Genomic DNA, 11,415 nt, shown 5'->3' with positions numbered 1-11,415 from the left:
TGCTAACTTTTACAATATTTTCTACTAATCCAAGCTTAATCCCAACTTTTAAGAGTCACATATTTTTACTTTCAAGTAACCCAACCGCACCCCTTTTATCAATAACTTCTCCTTTTACTCTCATCTGATGTCAGCCTTCATGTAGTCACATTTTAATTTTATCTAGTTATTTCATCCCCAAATATCATCACATCACCTTCACCTCATCCACCTGCATCCTGTTGTTCCTTCACCTCTATCGACTCTTCCACATGCATCCTGTCGTTCCTTTACCTCTATCGACTCTTCCACATGCATCCTGTCGTTCCTTCATCTTCATCGACTCTTCCACCAGCATCCTGTCGTTCCTTCATCTCCATCGACTCTTCCACCAGCATCCTGTTGCTCCTTCACCTCTGTAGACTCTTCCACATTCATCCTGTTGTTCCTTCACCGCCATCGACTCTTCCACATGCATCCTGTTGTTCCTTTACCTCCATCGACTCTTCCACATGCATCCTGTTGTTCCTTTACCTCCATCGACTCTTCCACATGCATCATGTTGTTCCTTCACCTCTATCGACTCTTCCACATGCATCCTGTTGTTCCTTCACCTCTATCGATTCTTCCACATTCATTCTGTTGTTCCTTCACCTCTATCGACTCTTCCACCAGCATCCTGTCGTTCCTTCATCTTCATCGACTCTTCCACCAGCATCCTGTCGTTCCTTCATCTCCATCGACTCTTCCACCAGCATCCTGTTGCTCCTTCACCTCTGTAGACTCTTCCACATTCATCCTGTTGTTCCTTCACCTCTATCGACTCTTCCACATGCATCCTGTTGTTCCTTTACCTCCATCGACTCTTCCACTCCATGCGTCGTTTTCTTTTTTTATCTTATCTTTCGCTTTTTAAGAACCTTCCTATCGTTCGATTTATTCATACCGGTAGATAGAGCAACGTAGTCTTTTTTGCGCTGCTGCTTTTGATTGAGTCGAGTTCTGCTTCACTGCCGCGTGTCGTACCGTGCATGAGTATCTGTCCATATCATCCTCTAGTTTACAGTATTAAAACTGTTGTGCTATTTTTAAACTTTTTGTAGATTACAAAGAATTTTGGTTTTTCAATCTTTATCGTCAGACAAAGCCTTGATAGGTTATTCCTGGTAGTTTCGCATGCTTGTAGAGGCTCTTGACGCAGGCCAGTTACCGAGATTGGCAGAGTGAAATTTCCGATTGTTGAAGTGTTGTGGCCGGGGAATTATTCCATTTATTGAGTGCCGCTGAATCGAAAGCAGTCCTTGGAATGTGTTGACAGCTTGATCTAGAAGCTTTTTGTTCAGGAAATCACGCGCTAACCAATAGAGCTATCGGGAAGACATAGCCTACTCGAAAGAAGCTTTTCAGAACGAAGAAAGCTTCTGAGTATTTATCTAGACCGTCTGCACAGTTTATGTGGGTTTTGAATCATAGACACAGACTCAGTCACCGAGGTTGACCCTATAAAGTTTGTGCTGGTGTAACGATCCAGGAGTTACTGTGGTCCAGGAATTACCGTAACTTTCAGATCGCGTATAGTCTATGCAGTCCAGAAATTAGCCTACTGCCAGACCAGGAGAGCCGCGCTCTCCTGCTAAACAAAACCAACGTTTTGAATTTGAGCAAAGCTATCTTACCATGATGTTTCGACATTTCACCAGTTTACAAACGTTACCTAATTGCAGAGATGAACGTATACGCTGCAAATTCTACGCCGTAGACTTTCAACGTAGACTTTTTGTTTGCGCTAGCGCTTACGGCCACATTTTTTTGGATAGTTGTTGCTTGAGGCTACGCCGTAAAGTTTTCGCAGTTTTTTAGCACATAGCGTCAACGCATAATTTTTAATGTCTTTTTTTCGCTACAACATGCCAATAGGCTACCTTCCCTGCGGCGCTGCAGTTGAAAGAATGTTGTCAATGGGCAAAGACATATTGAAACCAAAACGCAGCAAAATGTCCGACGAACACTTTCAGATGCTTGTGTTTCTTCGTGGAAATTCAAAATAAAACTTATTTGTTTCGAGTGGTTTTTCCCGTTTGAAAGTTTGGCACCTAGCAAACAAAATGAGTTTACGCTGGTGTACGCACTGACGCTGACAACTTTTTTTACAAGTTACGTTGACGCATACGGCGTATGGTTTTTCCAACGTTTGCATTTACGCTGACGGCGTCAATATTTTTTGTACATCGTACATCACTGCCTAATTGATATAATATATGAGATAGCTTACATTGATATTTTCTAATTAATAAAAAATGTATTCGGCCTATCATCAATTTTGAAAGCTATTGAATGTGGTAGTAGGCCATTAAAACAGGAAAGCTTCCTGCTGATTTGGCTCTCCTTGAGATTGGTCCTGTGAACCATTCCAGGTGGCTGACAACAGCAAATAGGGTTTGCAGAATATGGATCTCATTCCATGGCCTTGAAGGCAATACTCTTCATAATTTAAGAATGTTGGTAGAATTTATTGTCGGGGTATATTATCCCTGTTGGTTCAATATTAAAATTAAGCGCTCTTGGATCGAAGGGCCATGTCACATTCTGCGCCAACTCCGGCTAGTCTGGATGCAAAACAAGACAGTAGTGGATGCTGTCATGCCAACCATCAAACCTTCAGCATGGTATGCATTCAGCGAAAACATCATCCAGACTATTTTGTGCTCAGAAGACATTGAGGAGAGAAAAGCTGGAGTACACAAGATTATAGATCTGAGAGGAGGAGATGATAACACACTAGAAGATGTTTCAGTACGACCCAGAAAGACACCTTTCATTAACTCAGATGCTTCATCTCTAATTAAGCTAATCGACTGGTCCGACAGGGTGTACGAACCACCTTTGACTTGCAAACTTACAATAGCGCAAGTAAAATGCTTGATTAACGAACCTATGAAAGTTTCACAGTGGCCTTATCATGGTCAGTCAATAGAAAGGTGCTTTAAGCAAGTCACTGAGGCAGCTGGAAAAGTGTATATGCATGAAAGACGCGAGGGTTGCATCAGGGGCCAAGTAGCGAGTCGGCGCATGATGTCAAGAAATGAATCAAAACAAGACTTGATGAATCTTGTTGGTCAAGAAAATACCATTATTTTGTGTTTTGTATTGTCGTTTTATCGTTGGTTATTGCTGTTGGTAATCCTTAATGTTAGTTGATTTGTTTTTGGTAGGCGACTTAATTTTGGTCTACATGTTTTTACATTAATTCATGGAAAAAATTACATTAACAAATTGCAATAGCATGCTTATCTTCATACTATAACACTAACGAGTATAATGTTAAATATTGAAAAACAACTGTAAAAATTTTCAAAAATGTGAATCTGGGAAAAAAATAGCTTGTGGAACCTGAAAAATGATCTTTAAAGGGAGAAAAACTTCCTAGAAATTAATAAACACCGTATTATTATGGAATTAAAGAACACATGTCTCATTAGAAACGATAATCGGAGAAAAAAATAAAATGTTTTTATCTTTGTGGTTTTTTTATCACTATTTAAAACAAACAAAGATTTACCAAGCAAAATTTTGTTCAATCAAAACTAAAACTTGGATTTGGTTTATTCACGGCCATACACATATTTTTAAATAAGTTCCCATTTGAAATTCAAAAAAATCATTTTTTCTCTTTAAATTGACACACCCTAATGTTGTAGGCCTACCTGTAGGCTTATAGCAACTTGGGCAGAATAGCCTAAGTTTCGATTCAACATTTACAAAAAGTAGGCTAAGTCAAAGTGAAGGCCTAGATGAGCAGTTTTGGCGAAGGGATGTAAGTTTAGTCACTACCATGTAGGCTACATTTCTTCGCGGGAAGGATTCTGTAGGTAGGCCTACTGGTGACCTTAGGCTATTTCTTTTGATTTTTTTTCTCTATATCCTACTAATGCAGTTATTAGCAAAATCATTTGGGCAAAAATGTCTAGTTATTTGGACAAATCAATGAGTTGTTAACATTTTATCAGTAGGCTAAAAACTTTGTATCAACTTAATGTTGTAGTTGTAGACCTAGTTTGAAATACTTTAACATTTTTCTTAGAATGCAAAATGTAGCATCATCAATTTTGGAAGGTTTTGTAGGCCATATTGAAATTTAGGCTAAATCGAAAGATCAAGAAAGAATCTACTTCGATTCAGTAGCCTATCTGCAAAAATTAAACGTTCAAGAGCACAATTGGTAAGCAGATGCTTATCTCAAGCTGATGATTGTGGAGTTATTAGACCAGGAGTCGGGGACCCATGGCTCGAAAGCCATAGGCTATAAAAGTCCGTCCCGTTAGCTCAGTGGTTAGCTTACGCGCCGGATCAAGATCACGCAGCGCTGGTTCGACTCTCGGGGTAGGCCTATGCGCTTAAACAGCCCATTTCAGGACTGCTGTCGATTCAGCGGCACCTAGTGAATGGAATAATTCCCTGGCAACAACACTTCAACAATTGAAAAAACTTCACCAAGGCCGTTGACAGGATTTCTTGGGCCCGGTACCAATTTATTTTCTAACCCTTCATCGACAATATTATGAATATAAAGGTTGTGTACAAACTTTCATTGGTGTCGTTTAAGCATGGTCATTTAACAAATCTTGCGCAATCTCAAAATTTCTTGAACCGCAAAACTTATAGGCTTTTTTCTCTATCTAGCTGTTGTTTTTTTGAACTTTTAATTGTCACATGGCGCTAAAGCATTACTTCTCGATTCCATTGATGTTTTACTGGTCATTCTAGGCTAACCATAAGAGAATTTACAGAAAAGTTCGTGCAGACAGTCAGAAAGTTTTCAATTTGATTTTGGAAAGGTGTTTGAGCCCAGGTCAAACATTTGCTGATTGCTGCAATCTGAAAAGCGGTTTTGGTCTAATTTTTAGTGCACAAATAGGAATAGCAATCTTCTTACCTGTGCAATTTCAGTTTTTGAGTTTGAACAAATGTTGTCGGCTGCATAGCCGAGTGGTGAGAACCCTGGAACGGCAATCGAAAGGGCGCCGGTTCGACACCGCTCAAAAGCATGCGGCTGTGTCTGTGGCAAGACACTTAGGCATGCCTGAAGGTGGACACGAAGATTGGCTTCCTTGCCTTCCCGTCCACTTAATCTAAATCTTCAACTACCGGGTGTAAGCCTGGACACGACAAACAACAAATATTAGCCTGTTTATTTTGAAATTCGTGTTTCGGGTAATATTCGTGGTTAGGGAAATCACTATCATCATCGTTTTCAGCCTGTGAGAGCCCACTGCAGAGCGTAAGCCTTCCCCTTGTCATGCCAATTTACATGATTATGTGCTAGTTGGTACCAATTGGTTGTATCGCATTGTTTGTCAATGTCGTCCCTCCATCTTTCTTTTGGTTTCTCGTGGTGTCCATGTTGTTAAGTTTTTAGTCTATCTATTGTCCTGATATCTTGTTATATGACCTGCCCATAGGACCATTTTAGTTTCTTGATTGTGCTCAATATATCTCGTAATTTCGTTTGATTTCTGATCCATTCGGCAGTCTATTTATCTCGCCATGTTAAACCCATCATGATTCGTTCATGTGCTCTCTGCATAGTTATTAGTTTAAGTGTTAATTTCTTTATAAGGTTCCAAGTTTCTGCACCATATGTAGCGGTTGGAAGGATGCATTGATCGTAGACTTGTTTCTTGAGAGAAAGAGGCAGTTTTGACTTAAGTATCGAACTTGCTCTTCCGAAGGCTTGCCATCCAAGTGATATTCTTCTTTTGATTTCATCTTCTTTATTGGAGTTGGTTGTAATTTTTTGGCCAAGATATATATAGTGATCAACTTTTTCGATAGTCGCTCCGTCCAAAAGAATATTGCTGTCGATGTCTGCCAGTTTGTTAAACATAACTTTCGTTTTGTTAAAGTTCATATGAAGGCTAATCTTTTTGCTTTCTGTATTGAGTTAAAGCTTTCTGTTTTCAGCTAAAGTTATGTAGGCTAATAAAGTTATAGCCTATATATGTTTATTTGTTTTGTAACATTTTTTATTTTCCCTTTATATCTTAAATTTTTCTGAAGGTGTTGCGACCGTGCCAAATTTTTTTCAACTCAATAACTTACTTCGATCACAAGCACGTTTTAACGTTCGCGTTTTGTCGCTTCTACCTTTTTCTTGACATTTGCTATGTTGATGTGTATTGTTTTGATATGATGGTCAGAAATAAAAAAACAACTGAACTGAACTGAACTGAACTGAGTTCACTTAGCATTGTTTGTAGTTGTTTAGGTTGCTCAGAAATCACTAGCCTATACTAGACTATAAATTCTTATTTTACTGTTTGGTGCCTGAAGTGGATATTTTACCACCAGAGAGCTGAAGTCGGTAGGCACTTTGACATAGGACAGTTTTCCTTGCGAATCAGCTGATTTCAGTCATGCGACTCAGCACGTGATATTCTGACCGATTTACTCGAAAGATTTTTGATACAAAGAAAATTAAGTGAATGTATCGCCACAAGCAGCGTGGCCTAATGGGTTAAGGTTAGGGCAAGGGAATAGTCATTTCGATTGCGTGGGCTCGGTTTCCACCCTCTGCTAATGTTCTTTTTTCTTCTGCAACTGAACTGAGTGCAAGAAGGATCTTATAATGACTAATCAATTGAGTTTATTGGGAAAATTGTCCTATCTTCCTTAACCAATGCGCCGCGGCGCAATGGTGGTAGCTGGTTCGCACGGAAAACTTTCCTATGTTAAAGTGCCTACCGCCGAAGACGGCCCGGTTCCCGAAATCGAAATTTTTTTCCACGAACTTTTTGTTACTTTGCATAGAGTTTATATTTATACCGTGTGAATGCAAACGTTTCGTTGGCGTGTTTGGTTCAGTGGTTTCGTCTTTTGCTTTATAATCGTGAGGACATCGGTTCGACGCCCATCGAAGTCAATTTTGTTTTCTTTAGGCCTACATTAATTTTTGCGGTGCACAAAAGCTTTTCATAAAAAGTAAGGTTAGAGTTAATTTTTAGTGTTAATTCTTAATCAATTCGGAAAATCTTATTTTTAGACCATAGTGACCAGAATCAATTTATTTTCTCAACCTTTTTAAACTTGACTAGACTAGGTGTAGCCTATCTCCACAGGCTACGTTTTTTTTTCAAGTTCAATGTTTAGATTTGGACCTGGAGTGTGAGTATCGGCTGCTGTGAGGGCAAAAATCGGTAAACACAGTTACGCGCGCCGCGCGGAAACCAGTAATGACTACACTTGCAGAAATATGCAAATGAGACAGAAAGTTCGTGGGAAAAAATGTACTATCTGACGGCTGAAATGGCTTTTTAACGTCTGATGGCAATTCCTTTAGATCTGACTATATTGAGATCTTGATAATGTTTGATGTCGCAAGGAATTTTTTAAATCCGAGCTCCTTAGATATTCCGAGCCCGGGTCCAAAAGTACCACTTAGACCCCCCCTGTCAACGCCCCTGAACTTCACTCTGCCCATCTCGGTAACCGGCCCTGCGTCAAGAGCCTCTACAATAAGTAGACTATGCGAAAATACCAGGAATAACCTATCAAGGCTTTGTCAGCCCGAGGACAAAAATTATATTCACTAGCCTACATGCAGTTGAATCTGGTTGAATGGAGAGCAGTCCTTAGAATGCGTTGCTGAAGCGCCCACAAAAGAGTCGAACCAGCGTCACTTGATTTTGAAGCCACGCGCTAACCAACTGAATTATCGTAGCGGACTAAGGGTTTACTCTGAAGCCGAATATATGCCGAATTGGATTTTTTTTAAACTTTTATTTTGGTTTAACGTGTAAAACATATAGGCTACGGTAATCCAAATTTCTCGCAAGATGATGATGTTTTTTGCTAGTTTGTTTTATTTGTTTTTGTCATTGTTTTCATGTCGTCAAGTTATGGCTTATCTATTTTGTGATTGGTGCGTTGCGCTTGAAATAGCTTTGCCCGTGGTAGGATTTCTTTGTGGGTTTTTTTGCCTGCCTTGCTCTTCTTTGCCATGAGCTAAACGCATCAATACGTGTTTCCCTCACGACCATCAGCACTCTTGATAACGCACCACGGCAGATCTTCATAGCAACTGTCCATACAAAATTTAAATATATCAGCTAAAGCTATGTGGACTAATAAAGCTATAGCCTAAATTTATGTTTTTTATTTATTTTTTGTAACATTTTCTTCTTTTTTTTCCCTTTACGTCTTAAATTTTTCTGAAGGTGTTGCGACCGTGCCAAATTTCTTTCAAATCAATAACTTACTTCGGTCACAAGCACGTTTTAACATTCGCGTTTTGTCGCTTCTACCTTTTTCTCAACCTTTGCTGTGTTGACGTGTATTGTTTTTGATATGATGGTCAGAAATAAAAACAACTGAACTGAACTGAAGTGTAATTGAGTGATTTTTGGGACTTTTATTGTCTGTTGCTCCAAAACGCATCGGAAGAAATACTTGAGAATTATTTTTTTTGATCAGAAGACCGAAATGTACTAATACCAATTGTCAAACTTTTTGCACTGGACAGTGTAGCCTGATTGAACTCGGTTGGACTCTCTCCAACTATTAAATTTTCATCCCCACGCAGAGATCATAAAAATAAATTCGTCATCGTTGATATCCTCGTGCTGAGCAACCGTGTCACGTGACAGCAACCACTGCGTCACATCCGTTAAACTGTGAAGATGGCGCCTGTGCTGACAAAAGCTTAGCCGAGGCTACCCCCCAATGGGTACCGTTAGGCAAGCCTAAACTTGTTTTCAAAATCCGCAGCATTAGACTGGAAAGATATCACGTGCAAGGTGATGCCGTGTGAATGAGCCATCTTTGAGAAAATGTTCCAGTGCAGGTACAGGCTAAAATCGTTTAGGCCTATAGATTGTTGGATAGGCCGTAGACTGTAGCCTGCATCTTTCAGGCTTTACTCAATATGCTGACGATAGACTTAGCTAGGGCGTCTTAAATATTAAGAGGTACGTGTGCACCGTAATTTTGTAAAAAAATATTAATGGTTAAAATAAAAAAGATAGCACAAAAGGTTACAGTACGGAGTACCAAAATGATTAATTTGGAAGAAAGGACTGGACAAGGGGTTGTCTATTGGACAAGGGGTAGTTTACACCTCACCTAAACCCAGGAGGTTTAGGTGAGGTGTAAACTAGCGATGTACCGATACCAATATTTGTAGTGGCCCTGCGTAAAACATAAAAAAGCTTTGATAAAAAAGCTTTATTATTTTTATATCATATTTATTATATATATTATATATAGTGAATGTCATCTGAGACACCGAGACCTAACCCTGGCACGCCGTCAGCAAGAAGCGGTTGACTTGATCACATCGAAATAAGTTGAGAATTAAAATAAAGTGCAACCAGCCTCATATTTAAAAAGAATATATATTTCGCTACATAGTAATGAGCATCTTCAGTTCTGCAAACAAACAAACAAATTACTGCAATGAATGCTGTATAAAGGGAAAATATGCTGTAAGCCTCTATAATCAAAATTAAAAAGATGAGCAAAATTACTTCAACAGTTACGGTACACATTAAGAAAATTATTTACGTCATATGTATGTGTATGTATGTGTAGTATGTGTAACTGTTGAAGTAATTTTGCTCATCTTTTTAATTTTGATTATAGAGGCTTACAGCATATTTTCCCTTTATACAGCATTCATTGCAGTAATTTGTTTGTTTGTTTGCAGAACTGAAGATGCTCATTACTATGTAGCGAAATATATATTCTTTTTAAATATGAGGCTGGTTGCACTTTATTTTAATTCTCTACTTATATATTATATATATTTATTAAATCAAATATAGTTATTACTATCTGAAGCCTTTACAAATTGTTTCTTTTTTGCTTGTCTTTTTGCTTTTTTTTTACAAATTGTTACCTTTTTGCTTGGCATTGAGCACTTTTTGTAGTATTAATAGTTTTCATTGTTTTATTATATTTATTATATCTTCATAAAAAAGCTTTGAACTGGCATAATTTATTGGTAAAGATTCATTAGGCTATCCCTTTTTATAGATTCAATCAATCCAATCTAAACTGCATTGTTATGTTATAACATATACCGTATCAGTAGTGTCTAGTTATAGTTGGCTCCATAGGCAAGTGGTTAGAACGTCTGCGGTGTTTGAGAGGACGTGGGTTCGACACCGCTCCAGAGCATGTGGCTGTGTCTCGGCCAGGGTGTGGAATGGAAGACGTTTTTCCATGGCAGTGGCTATTTGACCGGTGCCGGTCTTTGAATCTGAAACACTATTTGACCGGTCATGACGTCACTATATCGTTGGGGTAAAACCAAATGGAGTTATGTCCAAAATCATCAAACTGAGATAACCGCAAAAAAAATGGTTTGAATGTTTTTGATATCTCAAATGGATCAAACCAACCAGTGCAACAATACTCACAACCATGTAAGTGCCACAATACTTGCAACCTTGTTTTGCAAACCTGGAGTGCTGGAAAGAACGACGCTCAAAAACCGAGACACTGCAATAAAACTAAAAGTGGACATAACCCAGTTTGGTTTTACCTCAACGATATAGGCACTTCTTTCTCTTTCAAAGCAAAAGACGAGAAGAGTGCCTATATAAGTTCTAATTTGACAATTATATTCAACTGATTGGGTGGCGCGTAGGATACGTCTCCGGTTGGTGTTCTAGAGGGAATGAGTTCGATACTATGCGGGTCGCGGAAGCGTTTTTTTTTTTAATTAACTAAATTTTGACCCGAAGTGACTCAATCGTTAGGCTGCTGCATTTTTGTGGTCAATTTTTAATTTCAGAAGCCTACAGCCCAATTTTTTATGTCTTTTCAACTATGAGTAATAAAGTTAGAGTTTTTAATTTTCTGGAATTTGAGAATTTCTCTGGGTAATTTTCCGTTTGTCATAAGAGGATGTGACCGTGTTTGCCGAACGACGCATTGCATTTTTGCGTACTGAACTGGGTACTGAAATGAACAACATTTATTGCAAACAATGCTGCGAGTTAACTGTTGCAAACTAAAGATTTTTGGATAGAAATGTCAGCATGTTGACATTGCAGGGTTTTAGTCACGGTCTCTTCTTGGAAACAATTAAGCCACTAAGTGAAAACGCCCTTTCACTACTAACACTGGTGGCTTGAATGCACAAAAGTTTTCTTGCAACTTTTGCAAGTGTAGGAAAAGTCAGTGTATTAGCTCGCCACCATGTACAGATGCAGCTATCCTTGTTGATAGTTTTCGATGCAAAATAGAAATGCAGCTGTGAGTAGCAAAACAAAATAAAGTATCTACCCTACGGCTGCTATGCTATGTAAATTAAGTCAGCTTGCAAGTTTCCTATCGTATTTACCGGACTTCATCCTTCGCAACAATGCAACACCTGACGTGCGAAAATGTTGCTATAATTTCAGTACATTTATAAACGATAAAATCGGAGCTTTG

The sequence above is a fragment of the Aplidium turbinatum genome, chromosome 15 (assembly GCF_918807975.1).
Source record: "Aplidium turbinatum chromosome 15, kaAplTurb1.1, whole genome shotgun sequence".
Lineage (NCBI taxonomy): Eukaryota > Metazoa > Chordata > Ascidiacea > Aplousobranchia > Polyclinidae > Aplidium > Aplidium turbinatum.
Note: the sequence above shows the minus strand (reverse complement) of the source record.